Source organism: Anser brachyrhynchus, assembly GCF_964034855.1.
Source record: "Anser brachyrhynchus genome assembly, chromosome: Z".
Classification (NCBI taxonomy): Eukaryota; Metazoa; Chordata; class Aves; order Anseriformes; family Anatidae; genus Anser; species Anser brachyrhynchus.
Window position 1 is genome coordinate 58,728,578 of NC_137697.1, and position 23,819 is coordinate 58,752,396.

A 23,819-nucleotide genomic window follows, 5' to 3' on the forward strand; every position below is an offset into this window, starting at 1 on the left:
AGAAATGAAAAGTAGGTGGGTGCCTAGCCCCATTTGAAAGTGTATTCCTTCCTAGAATCCATCTCTGACAATTTACTACTTCTCTTTTTCTAAATTTCTTTGGTCATAAACTAATAATATTTAAGGGTTTGACTTTTGTTAGTCAGAAATAAAGCAAATACTGAAGCAAAAATGAAATTGTTGGCCTTGTCTGAGTTCATAAAACATGGCACAAGTATATTCTTGTAGTACTCTGTGGTTGGTTCGATAAATATCAACTAGTGTAAATAGGGAATAGCTTCACTGGCTTAAAAACATTAACGTGTTTAAAAGTTGTCAGAGATGAGGATCAGGTTCATTTTTTTTTTGTCGTACGTGAAGCACTCGTTGCATTAGAGTTAATGTATTTCAATCTCTACAAGAATTCGTAAATGTCAGTTGACTATTCTATAATTTGATGTGTCTCTCTTAAACTTTTGTTAAGATCGATTCATGAACACAATGAAGCTTACTTGTTACTGTTGTAATTTGGTGATTTGTTACCTCTCCCTTTGCATACCAGTGCATGAGACAAGGGTAAAAGATGTTAGAGAACCATCTCAGCATTTATCTGCTTAGAAATTCCACATGTTCTGTGGCCAATGTTCGCTTTTATCTTATTACCAATTTATTGTTGGTTTACTCAATAATTTAGTAATATACCTTTTAAATGTGTAAATATTAAATATGTTCTTATGTTATCTGTTAATTCAGCAGTGCAGAAATGTGTTTAGTTGTGTTTTCTTTTCCATCTTTATTGCTGAATTGTATATTCCTTATTGTGTGTGAAACATGGAACCTACACAGGGTTCTGGACCTGGTTATGGCTCATGAGGCTTTGTTTTTCTTCAGATATAGTGAATATAGTGAACTCCCTGTACTGTTAGTACTACACTCATAAGACTACTGAAGTTAATACAATTTTGAATTCAAGTGGTTGGTTTGAGAGTGAATGAGATCTTGCTATGTAATCATTCTCTGACTTGTTTGAAGTCAAGAACTGTAAGTGCTTGTCTTGATTTTGAGATTTACATTCTGGTGCAGATAAGCTGATGCTGCAAAATGTAGCTCTTTGTGAGCTGTCCAGTATTTAACGGTGTTGGACCTTAGATCATAACTTAATCTGTAATTAAACCAGGGTTATTTGTGAAACCAACGGGAATCATAATGCTGATTCGGAATTTTGGGGGGTGTGTTTGCGGGGAGCTTTGGTTCAGGCTTATAGCTCTGAAAGAGAAAAGCAGAAACTGAATGAAAAATTTACCACAAAGTACTAAGGAAATTATTTTATTATTGTGTACTGAGTAATAAAATGAGGAGCCCTGTTCTAAAAGCTATAACATAAAAGTGCTAAATGCACTCAGTGTTAAATTAGATCACAGGTTAAATGATTCATATACTTTATATGTACCATAATGATAACTCCTTTAACTTTTAAGACTCACAGCTGGAGTTCTTGGCAGACTGTTATTGGAAGGGAAAGTCTGAATGAAATTGAAATTTAACTACCAACCCCAGTAGAAAAAGAAAGTTAAGGTCATATATGTAGGTCTCTCTCAGTAGGTTTTCTTGATCTCAGAATCAAGTAAGAGCAAATGCTTAGCGCCTTATTTACACTACAAAAGAGAAATGACATTGTTGATAATGTAGTAAGGAGGACCTAGCTGTTTCTGGTTTACACAACTGCCACTTGGCAAGGCTTCTAATTATGGGATAAATCACTATCAGGTGAAAAGATGTGATAATACCCTTGGTTGAGATAAGTTTCACTTCTATGATGGGTTTTAAGGTTATTTGTACTGCAAATTTTTAAGAAGTGCCTTGAAAATGGAGTCTAAATTTGTAGTTGTCCATCTTTTAGGAACTCCTAATTTAGTTAATTTACAGTTACGTTACTTGACAGCCTTTTCTCTTCCTTGGGCTGAGCAAAGGTTAAGTTGTCTTTCATTGCAGATTTTCTGAGAAGGGTTGTTAGGGTGCTGTTGCAGTGCAGCAGCATAAGGTAACTGCCTTCTCCTCCATTCCCATAGTGTGACTTGCATATGATTGTCTTGCAGGCAGGCAGTATCAGTTGGCTGCTTGGTGGATGGTTATATGCCTGGTAATGAGTCAGTACAAATGAGTCAGTAGGTTGAAGCAGGTGATGATAGAGACCCCATATGTACTCTGAACATCATTTGGTTTTTGTAGTTTGGATTAGATTTAGTCTGGTTCCTGTCATCGTCTGTCCTTGCTTTGTGTTTCAGGGCTGTATAAAAGAAAGTTAAACCACATATTTGTAGTTGCTTTCCTACTGTAGTGGGCTGCTTCAAAAATACCCAGTGTCTTTCTGTTTCACACAGATGGTGCATGTCACAGACCCTGCTGCCATTATGCATATAAAACCTCACACACAGGAGAAGGGTTGTTATCACCTGTGGTGTGCAGGTGCCTGCCTGTGCTGCCCACACCGCATAGGAGCCCATGTCCCATTTTACTGTCTTTAGCACATTCTGCCTGGAAGTGCCTGTGGCTGTATGATAGTAAGACAACAGACACTGTGTTACAGACAGGATTTTCCCAAGTCCTCAACTGGGAGTGCTTGCCAACCTTTTTGAAGATGCAGATGAGCATGCTTTTCCATCTTGTACTGATAGAGCAAGGAGTAAGGCCCTCAGTCTTTGCTGCCCTCTGCAAATAGTTTGAGTGATGGTTTTATAGGATGTTTGTGTCTTTGGGGATGAGGCGATGGGCATGCTGAGCATCTTTCTAGGAATCTGGCAAATGGGGTGGACAGAAAGTGGTTACGGGCCCAAAGCTGAACACAGTACTTGAGGTGCGGCCTCACCAGAGCCGAGTACAGGGGGACAATCACCTCCTTAGACCTGCTGGCCACACTGCTTCTTATACAAGCCAGGATGCTGTTGGCCTTCTTGGCCACCTGAGCACACTGCTGGCTCATATTCAGCTGCCTATCAACCAGTACTCCCAGGTCCTTCTCTGCCAGGCAGCTTTTCAACCACTCTTCTCCCAGCCTGTAGCGCTGCTTGGGGTTGTTACGCCCCAGATGCAGGACCCGGCACTTGGCCTTGTTGAACTTCATGCAGTTGACCTCAGCCCATCGGTCCAGCCTATCCAGATCCTCCTGCAGAGCCTTCCTTCCCTCGAGCAGATCTACACAGGGGTCTGGAGAACAAGTCTTATGAGGAGCGGCTGAGGGAGCTGGGGTTGTTTAGCCTCGAGAAGAGGAGGCTCAGGGGAGACCTCATCGCTCTCTATATGTACCTTAAAGGAGGCTGTAGAGAGGGGGGGGGGTTGGTCTATTCTCCCACGTGCCTGGTGACAGGACGAGGGGGAATGGGCTAAAGTTGCGCCAGGGGAGGTTTAGGTTGGATGTTAGGAAGAACTTCTTTACTGAAAGGGTTGTTAGGCATTGGAATGGACTGCCCAGGGAGGTGGTTGAGTCACCATCCCTGGAAGTCTTTAAAAGACGTTTAGATGTAGCCCTTAGTGATATGGTTTAGTGTAGGACTTGTTAGTGTTATGGCTGAGGTTGGACTAGATGATCTTGGAGGTCTCTTCCAACCTAGACAATTCTGTGATTCTGTGATACCTCTGAGTGCTGCTTTCCAATGTGGTAAGTGTAATGAAAAGGAATGGATTCATAGTTTTTCCCTGTGCCATCCTCCCTCGTTTATCCCCCAAGCATAGGTGTCTTTGTCGCTGGCCAGACTTGCCTTCTTCACCTGCAACCTCCTTGGTCACAGTTTTCTACCATCTGCTTGTGGCAAGCAAAGTGCTTTAACCATGTCATCCCAGTCTTTTATATATTTGCCCTTCCTTGTTGTTGGCATGAGGCAGATGTTCCTGTAGGAAACCTTGTAAGCCTATATACCCGAGTGATTTTCTAGGGAAAATGCAGCCTACAAGTGACTGTGTCATAGCCTGGGAGAAGGGTGAGGTGATGGAAACCTTCAAGTGCCTAACAGTCATTATGCTCTGTGATGCTGAGTCAGAAGAGGTGTGTGCTGGGAGGGGCAGGAATGATGCTTTACCTGTCGATATCATTTCTAATTGGTGTCAGGGAAGTGACATATCAATAGCTAGGTCAGATGCTAATTTTCATCATGTTGATCCATTGCTACAGTATGAGCTTGTGCTTGTCTGGGTGTGCTGAGGACTGCCAGCTCCCTGGGGCTGGATACCATGGCGCCTCCCCATGAGGGTGGCAGGACAGGGCCTGACAGCTGGGCCCCTTCCACAGCCCCAGCTGGGGGCAACGGGGCAGCATCAGCACTGGGCACCTCCTGTGGATGGGCCAAGGCCAGGGCTGGACACAGGTCTGGGTGTCGGCCTGGCTGGGCAGGGCCATGGCTGGGCAGGGCTGTGAGGAGCTGGAGCCCAGCCCTGCCATGGCCTTGCTGGGGCAAGGGTTGAGAGCCCTGGTGACATGGCGGCATGGGCCTGGACAGTGGGAGTAGCCCTGGAGGACTGGGAAGGGACACACAGTGCTGTCTGAGTCCTTGGGGCCTGCTCAGTACTTTACTTAATAGATCACTTAGATTCATATTTAATTGCAGGTTGCTCAAATATCATTTCTTGTTTGTGATATAGTAATGTTTATGATTCTCAGCTTAAAACCCCAGGAGATTTTTCTTTTGCACAGTGTAGCAGAATGATTAGGAAAGGAGCCAGCTCTCTATTTGATGTTACTGAGAACAAATGAGGACAATTTAAGGGGCTTACATATTCAAGTTTAAAACACTTTTGTTTTGAGAAACAGTTTTTTTTTTTTTCTTTGTGCCCTCTAATACAGGCTAATTTATTTTATTTTATTTATTTTTTTATGTCTTTTCAGGGACCTGTTTACCCTGCGGGTGCAGAATCAGAGCAGCTAACGAAGGATATTGATGTGGGTTCAAAGATGGGTTTGCATGAATTTTGTGCCAGAAGCTGCCTTCACTTAACTGAACTGTAAGAGGGTAGTTGTTGCCCAGGCTTAGAGGAGGGCCAAGATAGCCTATTAACTTCCTGGTGAGCAGAGGAATGCTAAAGAATTGAGGACTGGGGACTGATAAGCTGTGTGTTAATTGAATGTGCTGTTAAAAGTTAGAGTACTTGGTTTTCATGTGTCAAAAAATGTGGTTCTAAGGTAATATTAAATTGTATTTGTTATGACCCCTGCGGAAAGGTTGAAGTAGGCATGTCTTTAATACACAGTTGTTCAGGGCCTCAGAGATTCTGTAAAACTTGCCAAGATAAAATGTAAATTCTATAGTATTATAATAAACCTGTTTTAAAATTAACTGGAATCATATTGTCATGTGATGAAACTAAGCGTCTATCTCTGTTGATTTCATCAGGATTGATATAGGGGCACAATAGAAGTGCAATTTCTATGTATGGCTCTGATCTCCAATTTATGGTGTCTCATACACTTGTTTTCCAGAAGACCCTCTGATACTGCTTTGGTCACAGGATATTAAACACTATAACAGGAGTCAACAGGGAAAGCAACCTTGTCGTTATTTTTTCAGCAGAGTTGGTCTTAGGGCAGCTCAGGTAGCTCTGAGTTTCAGAATAGCTAAAGTACCAGTAGATGGCACTCAAGAATATGTAACTTAGCACGTGAATTTTGTTGAACCCTCTGAGCTTCGTTGTGAAGGCTTCCACCTGTGCAGTACTTAGGTAACGATAACAGTGCAGATTCTGATAGTAAACAATGTAAGTAAAGCCTACTTTATGGAAAATGTCAGACTAATTAACTTCCACCTGTGTCTTTGTTATACAGAGAAGTAGTAAGTAAGAACAGACTGATTAAATTTTAAACAAGTATGATCTCTTGGGGAAAGAGGGAATTACATGCCTTCTTGACTCTCCTTCCACCCTTAGTTTTGATAAGTCTGTTGTTGGAAAATATGTATATGAAGTAGTAAGATTTTTCTGATATGAAGAGTTTATGGTTACTCAGGCTGGTGGTAGCATGGACTTCAGAATGTATTCAGAAGGGTGACTGTCTTGAATTTCTGCATAGGCTTTATATAGCTAAAAAGAAGAAAGGTATTAGGAAAAAAACATAATTTTGTACGCATCACTACTGCAGGGGAGCTATAAGAATACATTAGCAGTCTTCAAGAATGTAAAGGCTACGCAAAAAAATGTTAGAGTTAGCCATTAAAAAACACTTTCTGGCAGTATGGATAATGGAGCACTACAGAAGATTGCTGTGGGAATTGGTATTACTGCTGTCATCAGAGGTCTTTGAGAACTGCTTGAAGATTTCTCAGAAATGGTCATAGACAGCTGATCGTGCCTTGATGAGTGGCGAGGAGGAGACCTGCAATGTTCTTTAAAGCCTTCTTGTGCTCTGTGGTTCTACTGCTGTAATTTTATTGTTGTCAGGCTTACTGGGTGACAATGTAAACAGCAAATGCAAAGACGCAAAGAGTGTCACGTCTTAAAATTTCCTGTTGCTTCAGGAAAAGGAAAGTGTATACATTTTCCCCATTGTCTTTCAAGAAACTTTACATTTATTTTTAAAGTTTTAACGAATCTAAATATAAGCCTGCACGTCAGCTTTTTTATCCATGAAGGTGAAATAGGGTTTAGTTTCTCTGTCCTAGAAGATTTCATTTCCTTCTAGAAAAATGCGTCATTATCCTGTATACACACTTATATGTAAGAGTTCTTCATCTTCTAAGTCATACAAACTCTGTCCATCCAGTAATAAGCTGATTATGATTATTATGATTGTCAGGATCTCATTTAGGGAACATCTTTTCAAGGCTATTTATTGTGGTATTGCTTTTCTTTTTGGATACACTGGGGAGAAAATCTTGCTTAAATAACGTAAGTATTTGACTGTGTTATGACGTTCTCTTTTTCTGTGGAAGCAAATGCTATAGGTTGCTAATCACAGGTGGACAGATGAGGTTTTGGGAGCTCTCTGTGTGAAAATACTGACTGGAAATCACTGTATTTGCTTACTTTAAGTGAACCAGTCCAATTTTGCTTTCATGGTACAATGTATGCAAATCAGAAAGAAGTGTTCTTCTTTTGATCAATACATATTGCTCTATGACCTGTATGGAATGTATGCTCCTTGGTCTTTGTGTTGCATTCAATTCACAACAGAGAAAAAAGAAATACTGATTAAAGTGGAGATAATTACTTTGTTCTGTACTAGTACAGAGGTCAAAGCAAAGTGCTTAATTTAGGATTAGAGGGTTTAGACTGTAGCACTCTGTAGTAGAGACATGAGCACTAATCATTTATTTGGGGAAAAATTATTTATATTGTTAATAATCTGTTAAGTGCTAAATTACAATGACTGTATAGATATAAAATGCAGGCAAATGCCACAAAGTCAAAAGAGTAGGACTAGCTGACCTCTAGAGGTCCCTTCCCACCAACATTTCCACATTTTTTTTAATGTAGTAAGTGGCTTTGGGAAAAGGTTAGGTAAGGGTTAGGAGAGAGAAAGATCAGAGTCTGAGTTGGAATAAGGCTGCAAAAGGCTTTCCAAATGAAGAGGTAGGCTGCAAAAGTTGTTCTTCCCATAGAACTTTCCTACTCTTGCCATGGCTGGGGATGTTGGGCTAAGGCTCTGCTCACATCCAGGGATGGGCAGGATTCATGTTTGGCCTAGCTTATTTATAGAGAAAGAGCTCCAGCTGTGGTCGAGCCATAAAGGGTCTTCTGAGGGAAAAATTCTTAACTACAGATTCATTAAAAACAACTGGTGCCAGTAACAGAAACTGTCACTTCAGCTATCACGTCTGATCTGTGCAGAAGAATACTATGTATTGCCATCAATGTAAGAATACAATTTTTTTGCAAATGTATTTCTTTGGCTGTTTTGGAAAAGTCACTAAGTTGTGGCATTGAGTAGGTTTTGTTTGTGTTTCTTTTTTATTCCAGAAACCTGTCTGTCATTTTACGCGCTTCTAAAACCATAGCAGGACACCAATGTGCTGATGGCTACCTATAAAAGCCTTGGATCACAAGGATCACAAAGTCCACAGCTGGTTTCATTTCAGCTCATGGCTTCAGATTAGCGGGTAATAAACAGTGCATTTCTTTATGCTGTTTTTTGTTTGTTTGTTTGTTTGTTTAGCTGCACTGTATTTTGGAACTTCTGAAACTGAATTAGTAACTGAAACTTGATAACATTAATATTTAGCATTGGTCTTGCAGCCATGGTAGCTTTATGCAGACAGCCATTGTAGTCTGACAGGGTTGAAATTAATAAAAGGATATTCTGTTCACTTTTTCTTCTGAAAGCTAATTCAGCCAAATCACTTGTTTGTTCAAAGTTAAACTGAAGAAGCACCAAGAATGCAAGAAGTCTGTTTTCCTCATCTTCCACATATGAGTGATAAGACTTGCTAGTTCTAGCAGTCTTAAAAAAGCAAGAAGGGGGCTCAGCTGCCATCCACAAAACTTCAAATTTCAACAGTGTAGAAGTTTCCATCTGACTTGTCTTATTGACTTTTTGCTCTTTATTGGAGAGGAAAAGGTACGTAGGGGACATGACACATCTAATCCTAAGGAAAAGTTCTAATAGGTGTACTGACCCTGACCAGAAGACTGTTGTACATCAGGGAGTTTGTGATCCACGTAACAATTCACCTAGGCAGGTGCATGCCTACACTGTGCTGTGCTGCCCGTACAGTGTGGCCTCCATGCCTGTGCTGTGCTGCACAGATACCTTGGCTGCAAGATAACCTCAGCCAGTGAGCTGTAACGGGAACATGCTGGAGCCCCCTCTGGGTACTGGAGGTTACACCAGCTGCATGGCCTTGCCTTTATCTACAAGTGCATACAGCAAGAACTTCTCAAGTGAACATCCTTATTGTTTGACAGTTGAGATGTTGAATAGAGTTGTTTCCTTGCAGGAAAATTCTGTAAAAGCTTGAGTGACCGAAATGGAGGAATCTGTTCTATGGACAGGGTCTGCACAGCATGCTGTGTGTAGATTGCGGTGTGGGATTTGATGCTACACCACTCAGGATTCCCAGCATCTAATGAGACATAAGGTTATCTATACTGTCCTCTCTTTCTGTATATTTCTAGCTCTAATAAATAGCATTTTAAATGATGTTTTGCAGAGTCTAAGTGCATTTATTACTGGAGTCTTAATGTACTTAATCTTGGTGCAAAACATAGGCATCACACAGGTCTTGTTCCGATAGCAGTTAGCTGTCTCCATTGCACTATAAGGGGCGTCTGAAGGTCTCATAAATTAGTCTGGATTCCCTCCCAGAGACTGGAAAGAGCCCAATCAATCTGTACAGATGCTCAGTATTTGACTTGCTGATTTAAAAGTACATTTTGTTAACCTGTCTTCTATTTTGTATACGTAGCATATCAGAAATTATTTAATGAAGCTTCTAAAAAGCTGTTTTTTCAATTCTTACCAAGTCCTGATTTTATTCAAAATAGTCCGTGACAGAAATGTGCAAGAAGAAAATCTAGACAAGAAGAATTAAAAAATAATAAATATTAAAATAAAGTTATTACAATAAATATAGGGAATATTTCTTAGTGAAGATCAGATGTGCTAGCTAAAATGGCAGATCCCTTTGATCTTCCCAAATGTTCTTGGTGAATTTGTAGTTAAGAACTTTGGCTATGATTAGATTTCATTCTCCAAAGTGCTAATTGCCTTTAATCATTGCATAAAGGACCTGTAAAGTCATTGGTTGGAAGGGACATCTAAGAGGTCACCAGTCCTACCTTCTGCTCCAAGCAGAACTATTACCAGCAGCACTATGTGAAATCAGCGGTGACTTTGTCATGCTGATTCTTGTATTGCATTGTTGTATTGAGCTGTCTTATGGCTGTGCTTGTTCATTGCTGTTGATGAGTTGGTTATTATTTCTTTCAACTTGGAAATTGTATTGTAGCAATGAGGGAAAAGGAAAAGACAAAATCCTGTGGGACTGGCTGGCAGAGCAGTGACAATTGTATAGTGGCTGGTTTATACTGGTATTCGTGCAATTGCTGCTCTTGGTGCATGTGTTTGTGGAGCTTGGGAATTATCCTATTAAGAGTGGAGGTGAGAATTAGGCTTTTGTAGTAGACTGTACATAAAGCTGAATTGATGTTATGCAGTTGTGAAGAGAAAAATGCTGATTTGGATAATACTAACTGAGGCAATAGTTCTTGACCTTGGTGATTGTGAAGCCTCAGTGAAAGTTGTATCATTTGGGCATGACTCTTAAAAAGGAGATAGAGAGATTTAGAGAATGCCCAGGAGAAGAGTCAGAAATCGCTGCTTTAGAAAACATGATGCAAGTGAAATGCCTTAACCCAGAAATGAGATAACGGGGGAGAGAAAAGGCCTCAAGTGTGCAGCAAGTTGCTGCTGAAGATGGAGTTTAAGGTTGGATATCAGGAAACACTCTCTAATTGAACAGTCGTCAAGTTGTAGATGTGGTTATGTTTTGAAATTATGGAGTTATCATCACGAGAGCTTCTTAAGAGTGGGTTAGCTAAAATCCACCAGTTTCATGAGATCGTGCTTGAAATAAAGAGGTAGTTTCCTTGCAATCACAGCTAGCTCACTGTTCTGTGATATCTGTGAGTAATTTGGAAGAAGGAATGATTTGAATACCAAGCCAATACATGAGCTATATGGGAGCTTCTTCTTCCCAGGTATTCAAGTTTAGTGTGAGACTTGGCACGTCAGCTACGAGTATAGCAAATTAGTTAATCTAATATGGCTAAACAGAACATCATGATCCTTTCAACTTATCATAGCACTTTGAGTCTGGAAAAAGTTCAGTAAGCTGTACTTGGCACAGACTGAATTTTCTGGCAAAATGCTTGTTTGTCAAACTTCTACCTCTTAGTGCCAGCTGGAAACAGAACCAGCAGTACCAGCCTGGAAATGGGTCCCATCCTCTCATCAGTTTTGCATAATTTAAGGATCTGTCTTTTGGAGTAGCTTATCTGAACTGCTTTTTGTTTTAATGAACTCAGCACAAATCTAAATATATTAGACTGAATTATATAACTCCTTTTTATATGTACATTAGTAAGACGCTGGATGATAAAAGTTGCCCTGCTGTTGGCATCTTGAATAAGTCTTGAAAGGAGTTCCATGCAGAAGTGTCTTATTTCCTCACTTGATATAGCAGAAACTTAATACATAAGCAATGATCTACTTGTGTAGTGTTTGTTGCTGTGTTTGGAACTCAGTCCACAGCAATTTAATAATAAATTATATAATTTACATACAAAAGTTTAATTTTGCCCCTGCATAGATGTCCATTCAAAGAGATGCTGTATTTGTTTACTTTCATGTTTGTTTTTCCACTTTGCAGAATGAAGGGATAGGATAGACAAATAGACCTGGTGCTCAACAGATACTTGTGTTTGTAAATATTTCCTTGGAACTGTCATCAGTGACACCTTGTTGTGATACACTTTAATATTTTTTTTAATTATGCAGAGCAGACAGCTTCTTCTTTGCTGCCATTGATGTCAGTGTTCATGACAGAAGCACACTGTCACTGTTGTAATGGCTATGCAGTTCCTTATGCTCTCTGCTTTGTCACAAGCAATTTCTGGTTGAGAATATATCATTTATTGGTATTGATGAATTTAGAAGATGGAGAGTGCAGCAGGAGAATTTGACTTTTTGACAAATTGTCTGTCTGTCCTTGTTTCAGACTTCTCATTCTTAGCAAAATATATTACTACTTTGAAAGACCAATATATAGTAGTAAATAAAACAATTTTTGACTTCATTATTTGGCTTTGTGGCCTTTTCATCTCTGAGATATTTTCTCAAGCTGCTTTGTAATTACTAACTTAGAGCATGTAGAAGAAACAAGGAACAGGTAGGTAAGTACAGTTGCTTGTATACCTGTCATTCATGTCTGTGTGACTGAGACTTGCACTTACGTAAGTGGATGTCAGTTAGCCATGTGCTGAGGGATAACTACAACTTTTAGGTAACCAGTTTTTGGAAAGAATGATACAGACTTTCCTAGCAGTGCTGGGTTTATGGAATGTCTCCAGAATTTGAATAATCTCAAAATGGCCAGCGAGGATTTTGATAATACGAATTTGCTTATTAAAAGGAAACATGGGCCAGGAAATGGAGCCGCTTACCACATAGCTCTATAAGGAAATTGTAAGTGAAATATATTATCTACCAGAGAAACAGGGCTCTTTGACAGTCAGTGATTACAAAACTCTTGAAATCAAAGTAATAATGATAATAGCATTATTATTTTAAACATCAGGTATTATTCTGAAGGCTAAAGAGAAGTTCAGTTGTGGGCAGCCAATTTACCACTGTATATCTTTGTTACAGCTTCTGCACTTAAAAAAACTGCTTGCTCTAGTTTGTCTTCTGACGAGCTCTGAGATGTTGATGGGGTAACAAGCCAAAGTCATTTAAAGCAAATCTGGTACCCTGTGAAAATGCAATTTTTTCTTCATCTAGTTAGTTCCCTGTCATGCTATAAGGTTCTCTTATATATTTTTTTCGACATGAATGGGAAAAAAAAAAAAAACACCTCTCTTCAGTGAACATAAAGAGGTGGGTGGGGCTCTCCTCTACATTGACAAATGCATATTCTTCCTCACTCCCCTTTTCCAGATGTAACAGCACCATGTAGAAATTGGAATAGTAAAAGGAGATAGAACACTATCTTATTTTTTCCTGTGTGTTTTTTAAAAAAACTCATTTGACATACTACATTAAAAAACCTCTGATGATATAAGTGTTTATACTTGAGTTGTGTTTTGAAAAACTTGTGGCCATTTATTTATGAACAGGAAATTTGGTGATTGCTGATGGCACAGAACTGTGGCTCAGGTGACACAGGTTTGATTCTTAGCTATGCTACAGACTTCTTTTTTCACTTGGCAAATGATCATGCTCTGGTTCCTGCCAGTTCTTGTGGAGGGTGAACTGCCATTTCTTGTGTGTCTCCATGTGGACCTGTGAGAGGAGACACCAGAAAGAAGTAGAACGGAGGAGCCTATGTCCTGCTGTGCCTTAGATCACCACAGGCAAAATAGAGATCATATAATTGCTTTTCTAACTATAGACCATGTATAACTTGGAACAATTATTTGGAGCAAAATAAAATCTCTGGAGCAGCAAGTGTACTATACATTTTATTGTCTTATACTTGCTCTTCAATACCGGATTGCAAAGTGGAAATACTGCTTTGCTACTCACCAGAACTTCCTGAGTGCTACTGTAAGATGAACAGAAGCAATAATATTAGGAGGGGAAGGATGTACACAGGAAACTTAGGGTAAAATGACATGCTAAGATTTAAGAGGTATGCAAAAAAGAAAAAGCTAACGTCTTCTAAAAGCTAACTTGTCTTCTGTAGACACTACTTTATATAATTTTCTATAGCTTTTTCATAGTTTCACCAACTGAATCCACATGCAAGTGAAATTAAAGCACTCCCCATTGGCAAATAGAAAATTAGATCTGACAAGACAGCTCTCTTGGGTCTCCCTGTTTTAATTTCCTTTGTACTTCATTGTGATCACCTATGAGCAAGTTGAACTTTCATTTTCAAGTCCAGAGGAGTAGTTGATTTTTGGGAGGTGTGTCAGCAGCAAATGCTTCCTATAAATAGTTGCTTATGATTCTCTTTGATTTCACAGAGCCATTTCTTATTCAGACTTTCTGACTGTGAAGCTGACAAACAATCACTTGGCTGTCACAGTAATCGTTGTGCAAAGGTGATTTTGGTCTTGAAAGGAAAACAAGCTGCATTAGTGTAGGTAGCATAACTAGGTCACTATTTCTGAGAGGAATCGTTGGAGCATGTTACTTAATTTCTAGTCAAAAGATTTAGACTTCTGTGTTCTCCACTGAATGATACCAATATTCAGTTTCGTTGCTAGCAGTTTCTAGCAAAGTTCAGAAAGAAAATAGTGTGTTTCTCCTCTTTCTCCCAGTTGTTTGCAATCTAAGGGTGCACAAATAAGGCATTTTTATTTGTTCAGTTGCTAGAGACATGGATTTCTTTCCTGGCTAAGAAGTAGCCTCCCTCAGGAAGGAGCTCATACTGTGATATCAGAATATATGTTTGTTTAGTCTTGTGGCCCTTGCTGAAATTTGCTTGAGCCTTATATTGAACAATCACCATTAGTTAGAAGAATTCACTGATGAATGCTGTGGCTAGGCGTAGTGTAGCTAAGCTAGCTGTAGTTGGTGAAATATCTTTGCACTGAGAATTCAGTGCTGGAGCATTTCTCAGAGATGGCAGATGAAAAATGTTTCCACAAAGCATTGGTATTTTCTAACTTGTGCATTGCTTTGGAAATGTATCCAATCACATGAATGAAAACGCTGTATTATTTTAAAAATTAACTACATTTTTATTTTTTTGTTATTTTACTCTTTGCACTTTTTCAGTGCAGTCAGAAATATTGAGGGTAAAAACTGAAACCCACGGTGAAGGGGTGAAGGGGAACTGTATAGTAGAAGGTAAACAAGGTTTATTAAGGTCTGTCAGAGTCTACGCATGAAGTTAAGAAAATCAAAATAAGGTTTCCTAAAGTGACCTTCATCCTCTTGGGCTATGCACTGCTTATCAGTAGATTTAGGGAGCTGTAGTGAAGAGTTTGCTAACTGCAGTGACGTTGTACTTGTCCAACAAATTCAGAGTTGTGCTTGCTGACTGTAATTGCAGCCATCAGCGAAGTAGTGTAGACAAAGCAGTTTTGTTACATGTACCTTTGTGGTCACTATTTGCTGCAGCCATGAAACTGTGCTTCCAGTAATTGGGGTGGCCCTCTGTGTCTCAGGTTATCTGTTTCTTCATGAGCAAAAGTGGATAAATTCCATTCCATTACCCTTCTCAAGCCAACAAAGATACATGAAGATAACCTTATAAGTATTACTTCCCTTTTTCTTTTCTTTTACTAGCTCAGGATGTGTGATTCTTCCTTCATCCTTTCTGGCAGGCCACAACACTCCACTCAGAAAAACTAATTTTTGAACAGGTGTAAGCATAGCTGTCTTGTTTTACCCTTATCTGAGGGTAACTGCTGAAAAATTCTGCTTTCTGGGGCAGAAAATTGAACAAACTAGATCTTGGTTATACTAAATAACCGGAAAATCTTTCTACCATTTACAGAAAGCTGGTAATATGAGAATGGTCTTTCTTCAGGAGAAAAAATTCAAAGAATTTGTATTTGGTGTCATTGAAAAAATATTAGCTGATAAAAAGGGAATAAAAGAAGGTTAAAGATTATTATTATAGCTTTCAGCAATGTCAATTCATTCTTTTCATTGGTCTGGGCAAAATTAAAACTGAACTCTTCTGTGTCTTCCTGCATTTTAGACTTTAAAAGTCTTTACAATTTTAAAACTGTAGTAGAAAGCTACTGTCTTTCAGGCATTTACGAGGCAGTGTTTTTCCACAGCTAATTTTCTGGTGTCCACTACATGGTAGCTATTAAGCTGGTAAACATGCGTTCATTGGAGATTGTTAAAAGAAATGGATGTTTTCACTACAGCTGCGTTAATGTTCTGCTAAACCAGCTGTTTGTTTATGTGTGTTTATATATATGTGTGTGTGTGTGTGTATATATATAAACATATATATATGAGCAGAAGCCTGATATGTGTTTATGGTTAGATTTGTCTAAGTGAAGGTCAGCGATTTATGGACAAAGGGCAGCCTCATGCTTGGGTGAACCATAACTGACAGAGTGGCTCCTGAGGGGGCTGTATGACCATTTAGTGTATGCTCAGGAAAATGGCCAGAACCTTAAGCCACATGAGCATGGACCCTGCTGAAAAGCCTTTGACTCTGTCCTGTGCCATGCTAATGCTCTTCTGCTGCATTGTCTGTGTGGTATAGTGGTATATGAATATTTCCCTCCCTCTGCATTTGGAAAGGGAACTCAGGGTTTGACTTTTTATTTATTTATTTATTTATTTATTTTTTTGCATGAGTTGCATTCCCTTCAGGCTTGAGTATCAGGCATTGTAAGTCCTCTGTAGATCTTTTAAGTGATAAACAGTTACAGATCTAACACGTGGAAGAAATGTTTCCAAGCAAAAATGAACAAACAAAGCTGAGAGAGATTGTAATTTTTGCTGATTTTGTGAATAATGGAGCCTAAGATGTTTCTGGCTCAGTTTACAGATAGCAGTCAGTTTGCCTTTATAAGAATCTGGATAAGGCAGACTGGCTGGCAGGGTGAACTAGCACACTGAGATTTTTCATGCTCTGGAACTGTTTGGTTATCAGATATAACCAAAATGTGCAACTTGGCAACATTCTCAGCTGTCTTAAATGATCTAATAGAGCAGTGACTAGGATGTTTTTAAATTTAATTCATGGCTAAAAAAAACCTTCTACCTTATTTCTGTGTTGTTTATATTGGTGTCAAGGTGCTTTTGGTACATACGTAGTAGGAAGTAGCCTACAATGGACAGGCTATTGCTTTGTCCATGGGCCTGAACATAGGGATAATACTCTTGAATCCCTTGGGATGAATTTGAATCCATCAGGAAATATCCATAAGTTCTTCAACTTGCTATGAATGTATAAGATTGCTTTTTGAAGCCACGTCTTTTGGCATTTTGGAGGTAAATTTTGCTGCATGTTGAAGAATTACAAAAAGTGATATAAAATTATTTAATATGCTGTTGATCTGCAATAAAAAACCCTTTGCATCAAGGTGGCACACGAGTAGCTGTTTTTACTTGCTGTACATAAGTATAGGTCAGCATAAATATTCTTAAATATAAATTCATAAATATTCTTAAAGAATATGTATGAATAATGAGAATTGAGATATTGTTACCTCTTTACACCTGACTTTGCAGAATATGAATTATAGGTCATTCCTGCTAGAAGGAGAAACTGCTGTTAAAATGTTTATATATGTTTGCAGCTTTGTTTATTGCTCTTTTCTTCTTTTTTTTTTTTTTTTTTTTAATGCAGTCTGTGTATTCACAAAGAATGCAGATGAAGCTTGTTGCCATGTTTACTACAAAGATGTTTCCTTCCTCATAACAGCAAAGGTCCTTCAACCTCTCAGCAGGTTAAAGACCCTTACCTAGGTATCTTCATTTTGAAGTTTCTTTCTTTTCCAGCTTTGTTTTTCCTCTGTTCCTCTTTTGCTTCTTCCATACAAACCCCATTCCCTTTAAATAATGCTGCACTTTCTCCCCTTTTCCCTTCTATCCTGTCTCCCAGTTCAGATTGCTAACATTCTTGAGGCAGTTCTAAAGAAAGGTATTTGCAAACTGTAGTGTGGGTCAGTGCCCCCTCTCTGAATCCCTACTGTTGCTCCTTTGAACTGTCATAGAACAAAGAATATGAATTGGAACACATGGGATTCCACAAGACTTCATCTAGACTTTATGTAATATAAAATTGACCTTAATTGTTCCACTTGAACAAGGCGCAGAACAAGAAAACTCCCAGTTTTCAAACGAGTCCAGTCCCTGCTTTTGAAGATGTCAGAGTCACATAAAGTTCATAAATTCATAAAGTTTTAAAATGCAGTCTGAAGCCAGTTTGATTGCCAGACTTGTTATTAGTCAGAACGGTCAGAAACATTTTTACTTGGGCGGCTAATATGCATACATTTAGCTGGAGTGCATATTAGCCATAAACATTATTTTTCCTCCCTTGTTTTAATCCGCATGGACATCTCTGAGTAAAATCTGTGGTTTCATTCAGCTATCATTTGGCTGGATTATCACACCTAGCTCTGTTTCTTCCTTCATATGAGACGTTTTTTGTTCCTCCAAAATTTACAGAACGTGCTTTTAACTGAACATACACGGAGTATGTGTGTATGTTCAGTTAAAAACATGTTCTGTAAATTTTGATCAAACAACCTTAGTGTTTTATTCTGTACAGAGGTACTAATATTTCCTGAAAGAAATAAATTTTAATATTCTAATATATAAACTTCTGTGTTCTCTGAAGGAAATCCATGATTGATATCCCTTAGAATTGCTTGTATTTTTCCCCCAGCTCCCCAGTGATTCATAATCACTCTCTGGTTACACAGCTTGCTCTTCTCCCTCCCACAGATAAAGCCATATCCTGTAACAGAAGTTTCTCTTCTCCGTCTGAGCAGTGGGACAATGGTGCTTAATGTTCCACTGCCCAGTGCTCTTGGTATGGTTTCAGTCCTCATCTGTGCTGAAAATGCCTCTAAGCGTTGTGACTTCAGCAAATTTCATTAGCATACTTCTACATGCTTTACCTTCAATAAGAACACACAATTCTTATAATCCATCCATCTCCACACAACCTGATTTATTTTGGACTGTAAAACTCCTTGCACAGCACAGCACATCTTTTCTCCTTTGTTTAGTTCCTTACCAACTCACAATTCTTTCATTGAGCTGGCTTTTCCAGATGAATAGTTTGCTGTGTGGTACTTTGTAGGGGATTGTTTTATGAGATTCAGCAAGACTAATTCTAGTTCATTTTCTGGTTTTATTTCCTTCTTTTGCCAGTAGTGTCATGTTTGCTGTTTCTAGACAGGGAATCTTGCTGACAAATAAGGGAAAAATGTTTGACACTCAATTTCCAGTTTAATGCAGGGATGGGAATTACTTGGTTCCCCAGTTTTCCTTCATCGCATGAAATTCTCCAGTTTTGCTGTTGCCTAACATGGGGTGAACTCACCTCACTTGAAAACTAGATCAGAATATTTAGTTATCTTAAATTCCTTCACATGAATAGTTGCTTCACTTTTTTGTTCTTCTACTCATATCACTAAAGTATCTTTTATTTCTGGGTTGAGTTTACAGTCACCCTGACTTCTGACCTTCTAGATGTAGCTTTATGTAGTTACTGGTCCATTCTTCTCTAATTTTCAACCCCCTGACTTTATCTAAGTTTTTATTTATCCAGGTTATCTGGATCTTTCCCCCTGGTTAAAAAAGAATTCTGCTAACAGAAAGACCTTGTCTATGCTTTGATGTGTTTTAGGTTTATTCCTATTTGACCAGAGACAAGGTCATGAAATAAACATATATGATTCTGAGTGCTGTCTTTGGCATGTTTGTAAAAATGAGTGCGTTTATGTAACAATATAACTGTGTGAAGCTAACTGTACAATTTGACACTTAGGGAGTTTTGATTTGCTATTAGCATTTACACTTGGCAATTACTACTCAGTATAACAATTCATTGACTTCATACATTAATGACTAAGAATTCTATATATTTATATGAATTAAAAATTCAATAGTGTTCCTACATCTTATCAGCATGATGAATCCATCCTATTACTACCAGATTAATAATGCTCCCTTTCTCTTTCTACAATATGAAAACAAAATTGGTTAATTATTTTATTAGGAGCTCATTCTCTAGTGGTGTGTATTCAACATCAAAAAATTATTCTCCATTTTTGATTTAATAACTGTAGGAAAAGAATCTTGAAAATTATACTGTATATAGTGAGATCATAAAAAGGTAGTTATTTTCAGTTTATGAAAAGGTGTGCAGACTGAAAGATCTTGTTCTTTTCTAATCAGATTTCCTGAGCCTTATTACTGGGATAATAATTCTGACCTACCTCTGATGAGTGCTGTAGTTAGCTCAATTATTAATGTTTATACATTTGAAATATCCAGTTAAAGTGCTATTGCAATAAAATGATAAATAAGCACTAATTAATGTAGATTAACATTAAGAATATTCTTAATGATGGTTATTATCATAGAATCAAAGAACCATTTAGGTTGGAAAAGATCTGTCAGATCATCAAGTCCAACTGTTAACCTAGCACTGCCAAGTCTACCAATAAGCTGTGTCCCTAAACACCATCTCAACACATTCCCCCCCAGGGATGGTGGCTCAACCACTTACCTGGGCAGCCTGTTCCAATACCTCACCACCCTTTCAATGAAGGTGCTTTTCCTAATATCCAAACTAAACCTCGCCTAGCACAACTTGAGGCCATTTGCTCTCGTCCTATTGCTTGTTGTCTGGGAGAAGAGACTGACCCCCCCCCCCCCCCCCCTTCCAACTACGACCTCCTTTGAGGTGGTTGTAGAGGGTAATAAGGTCTGCCCTGAGCCTCCTTTTCTCTATGCTAAATAACCCTGGTTCCCTCAGCTACTCCTCGTAAGACTTATTCTCTAGACCCTTCACTAGCTTCATAGCCCTTCTCTGGACCTTCTCTGGACACACTCCAACACCTCAATGTCCTTTTTGTAGTGAGAGGCCCAAAACTGAAAACAGTACTTGAGCTGCAGCCTCACCAGAGTCGAATACAGAGGGACAATCACTTCCCTAGTCCTGCTGGCCATGCTATTCCTGGTACAAGCCAGGATGTTGTTGGTCTTCTTGGCCACCTGAGCACACTGCTGGCTCATATTCGGCTGGCTGTCCACCAGTACCTCCAGGTCCCTTTCTGCTGGGCAGCTTTCCAGCCAGTCTTCCCTCAGTCTGTAGCGTTGCAGGCGGTTGTTGTGTCCCAAGTGTGGGACCCAGCACTTGGCCTTCTTGAACCTCATACAGGTGGCCTCACAGCATGGGTCCAGCCTATCTAGATTCCTCTGTAGAACCTTCCTACCCTCAGGCAGATCAACACTTCCTCCCAATTTGGTGTTGTCATCTGCAGACTTACTGAGGGTGCACTTGATCCCTTTGTCCAGATCATTGACAAAGATATTGAAGAGAACTGGCCCCAGTACTGAGTCCTGGGGGCATCACTTGTGAAAGGCCTCCAAGTGGATTTGACTTCATTCACCACAACCCTTTGGACCTGGCAACTGGGCCAGATTTTTACCCAGAGAAACATACACCTGTCTCAAAGCCATGAGCAGACAGTTTCTCCAGAAGAATGTTGTGGGAAACTGTGTCAAAAACTTTACTGAAGTGTAGGTAGACAACATCCACAGCCTTTCTCTCATCCACTAAGTGTGTCACCTTGCCATAGAAGAGATCAGGTTTGTCAAGCAAGGGACCTGCTTTTGATAAACCCTTGCTGTCTGGGCCCGATCGCCTGGTTGTCCTGTAAGTGCTGTGTGATGGCAGTCCAGATAATCTGCTCAAATCAGCTTCCCTGGCACCAAGGTCACACTGACAGGCCCGTAGTGTCCTGGATCCCCCTTCCAGCCTTTCTTGTAGAGGGGTGTCACATTTGCTAGCCACCAGTCCCCTGATAGCCAGGACTGCTGATAAATGATGGAAAACAGCTTGGTGAGAGCACCTCCACCAGCTCATTCATTACCCTTGAATGTATCCCATCTGGCCCCATAGACTTGTGTACATCTAAGTGGACTAGCAGGTCACTAATAATTCCCTCTTGGATTATTCTGCTTCATTCTGCTCCTTGTCCCTATCTACCAGATCAGGGGGCTGACTACCCACAGAACAACTGGTCTTGCTGCTAAAGACTGAGCCAAAGAAGGCATTACATACCTCAGCCTTTTCCTCATCTCTTGTCACTATGTTTCCTCCCCCATCCATTGAAGGATTAAGATTCTCCTTAGACCTCATTTTCTTGATCATGTATTAATAAAAATATTTTTTATTGTCCTTAACAGCAGTAGCCAGGTTGAACTCCAGTTGGGCTCTGGCCCTTCTAATTTTGTCCCTGCACGGCCTCATGATGTCTTTGTAGTTCTCCTGAATGACCTGCTCCTTCTTCCAAAGGTCATAAACTCTCTTTTTCTTCTTGAGCTCTAGCCAAAGCTCTCTGTCCAGCCAGGCTGGTCTTCTTCCCCACTGGCTCATCTTTTGGCACATGGGGACAGCCTCCTCCTGTGCCTTTAGGATTTCATTCTTGAAGAGTGTTTGGACTTCCTGGACTCCTTTGCCCTTCAGGACTGCCTCCTAAGGGACTCCTCCAACTAGTCTCCTTACCAGGCTACAGTCTGCCCTCCAGAAGTTCAGTGTGGCAGTTTGGCTAACCACCCTCCTTTTCCAAGAATTTCTTTTCCAAAAACTCTTATTAATTCATGATTGCTATGCCGAAGACGGCCTCTAACCTTCACATCACCCACAAGTCTTTCTCTTGTTCACAAGCAAAAGGTTCAGTGGGGCACCATCCCTAGTTGGCTCACTCACCAGCTGTGTCAGGAATTTATCTTCCACACACTCCAGAAACCTCCTAGACTGTATCGTATTTCCAGCAGACATTTGGTAAGTTGAAATTCCACATGAGAACAGGAGCTAGCAATTGTGAGACTTCTCCCAGCAGCTTATAGAATATTTTTTTTGCCACTTCATCCTGGTTGGGTGTTCTATAGCAGACTTCCACAATGACATCTACCTCATTGGACTTTCCCCTGATTCTTACCCATAAACACTCACAGAATCATAGGGTTTGGAAGGGACCTCTGGAGATGATTGAGTCCAACACCCCTCCTACAAGCAGGTTCCCTACAGTAGGTTGAGCAGAAAAGTGTCCAGGCAGGTCTTGAATATCTCCAGAGAAGGAGACTCCACAGCCTCTCTGGGCAGCCTGCTCCAGTGCTCTGTGACCCTCTCTGTAAAGAAGTTCTTACGCACATTTGTGTGGAACTTCTTGTGTTTCAGTTTTTGGCCATTACCACTTGTCCTCTCACTGCACACGACTGAAAATGGACTTGCCCCATCCATTTGCCTCCCACACTTTAGGTATTTATAAACAATGATCAGATCACCTCTCAGTCTTCTCTTCTCCAGGCTGAACAGGCCCAGGTCTCTCAGCCTTTCCTTGTACTGGAGATGATCCAGGCCCTTGATCATCTCTGTGGCCCTCCTCTGGACACTCTCTAGGAGATCCCTACCTTTTCTGAACTGTGGAACCTGGATCTGGACACAGTATTCCAGATGTTGCCTCACCAGGGCAGAGCAGAGGGAGGATAACCTCACTTGACTTGCTGGTCATGCTCTTTTTAATGAGCCCCAGGATGCCATTGGCCTTCTTGTCCACAAGGGCACGTTGCTGGATCAACCTTATTGTTGCCATTATTAAGCTCTAGACAATCCAAACACTCCTTAACGGGGCTACCTCACTGCCTTTCTTTCCTAGCTCATTCTTTCTGAAGAATTTAAAGCCATCTATTGCAGCACTCTAGTCATGTGAGTCATCCCACCTTGTTTCTGTGATGGCAACTACATCAGTTTTCCTGCTGCAGCTCCTCGTGTTTGTTTCCCATGCTGTATGCATTGCTGTAGATGCAATTTAGTTGGGCTAGCAATCCTGTCACCTTATTGAAGGTTATTGATGCTTTCCAGTCACCTTTTAGAAGGTTATTCATACCTTTTCTCCTGTTATTGATATATTCTTTCCTGGATCCATACAAGAAACACAGTAGTAGGATGGTAGAGAAAACTGATTTTGGAAGAACAGGCAGCTAAGATTTGAAATGTTGGATTAGATGGGTGACAGTTGAATGATAAAGGTAGCTGTAGTCAAGAAGAGCAATGTAGTCTTACTGTATATGCTGGAAATTAAATCCTGTAAATGAGTAAAATTTTACTGTGCCCTAAGGAAATTCATGTTTGCTTTTGGTTAATTTATTTTTTGAATTAACACTTTGGTAAAGAATATGTATGTGAAAAAAACTCTCAGTCCACTTCAGTATTCCTGTGGGAGCATCACATTTTTTAAGGGCAGACTGGGCAGTTAGTTCAAGTACTCTGACATTTACAGTCCAAATCTGAAAAGCAGATCAGGGTTCCCAATTTGGTCGATTACCAAAGGAGAACTTTGCTGAAATTCAGATATGATGGAAGTCTGGGTTTTGATATTGAGGAAATGGAGGTTTGTGTCTGATAACACAAGATCAAAACAGTGTGTTGAGCATTCATGGAAGAATGTAGTCAAGGAGACCTTTGAAAATAATA

General features: G+C 39.9%; 1 long non-coding RNA gene across 1 annotated transcript in view; it reads left to right on the forward strand.

Moving 5' to 3' along the window:
• The window catches only part of LOC308185621, a 222,785-nt gene that overhangs the window by 79,043 nt on the left and 119,923 nt on the right, over positions 1-23,819 (forward strand). The window contains exon 10 of the long non-coding RNA XR_013943519.1: positions 7,918-8,057. This is a non-coding gene — a long non-coding RNA (uncharacterized lncRNA). The remainder of the gene's footprint in view (positions 1-7,917; positions 8,058-23,819) is intronic.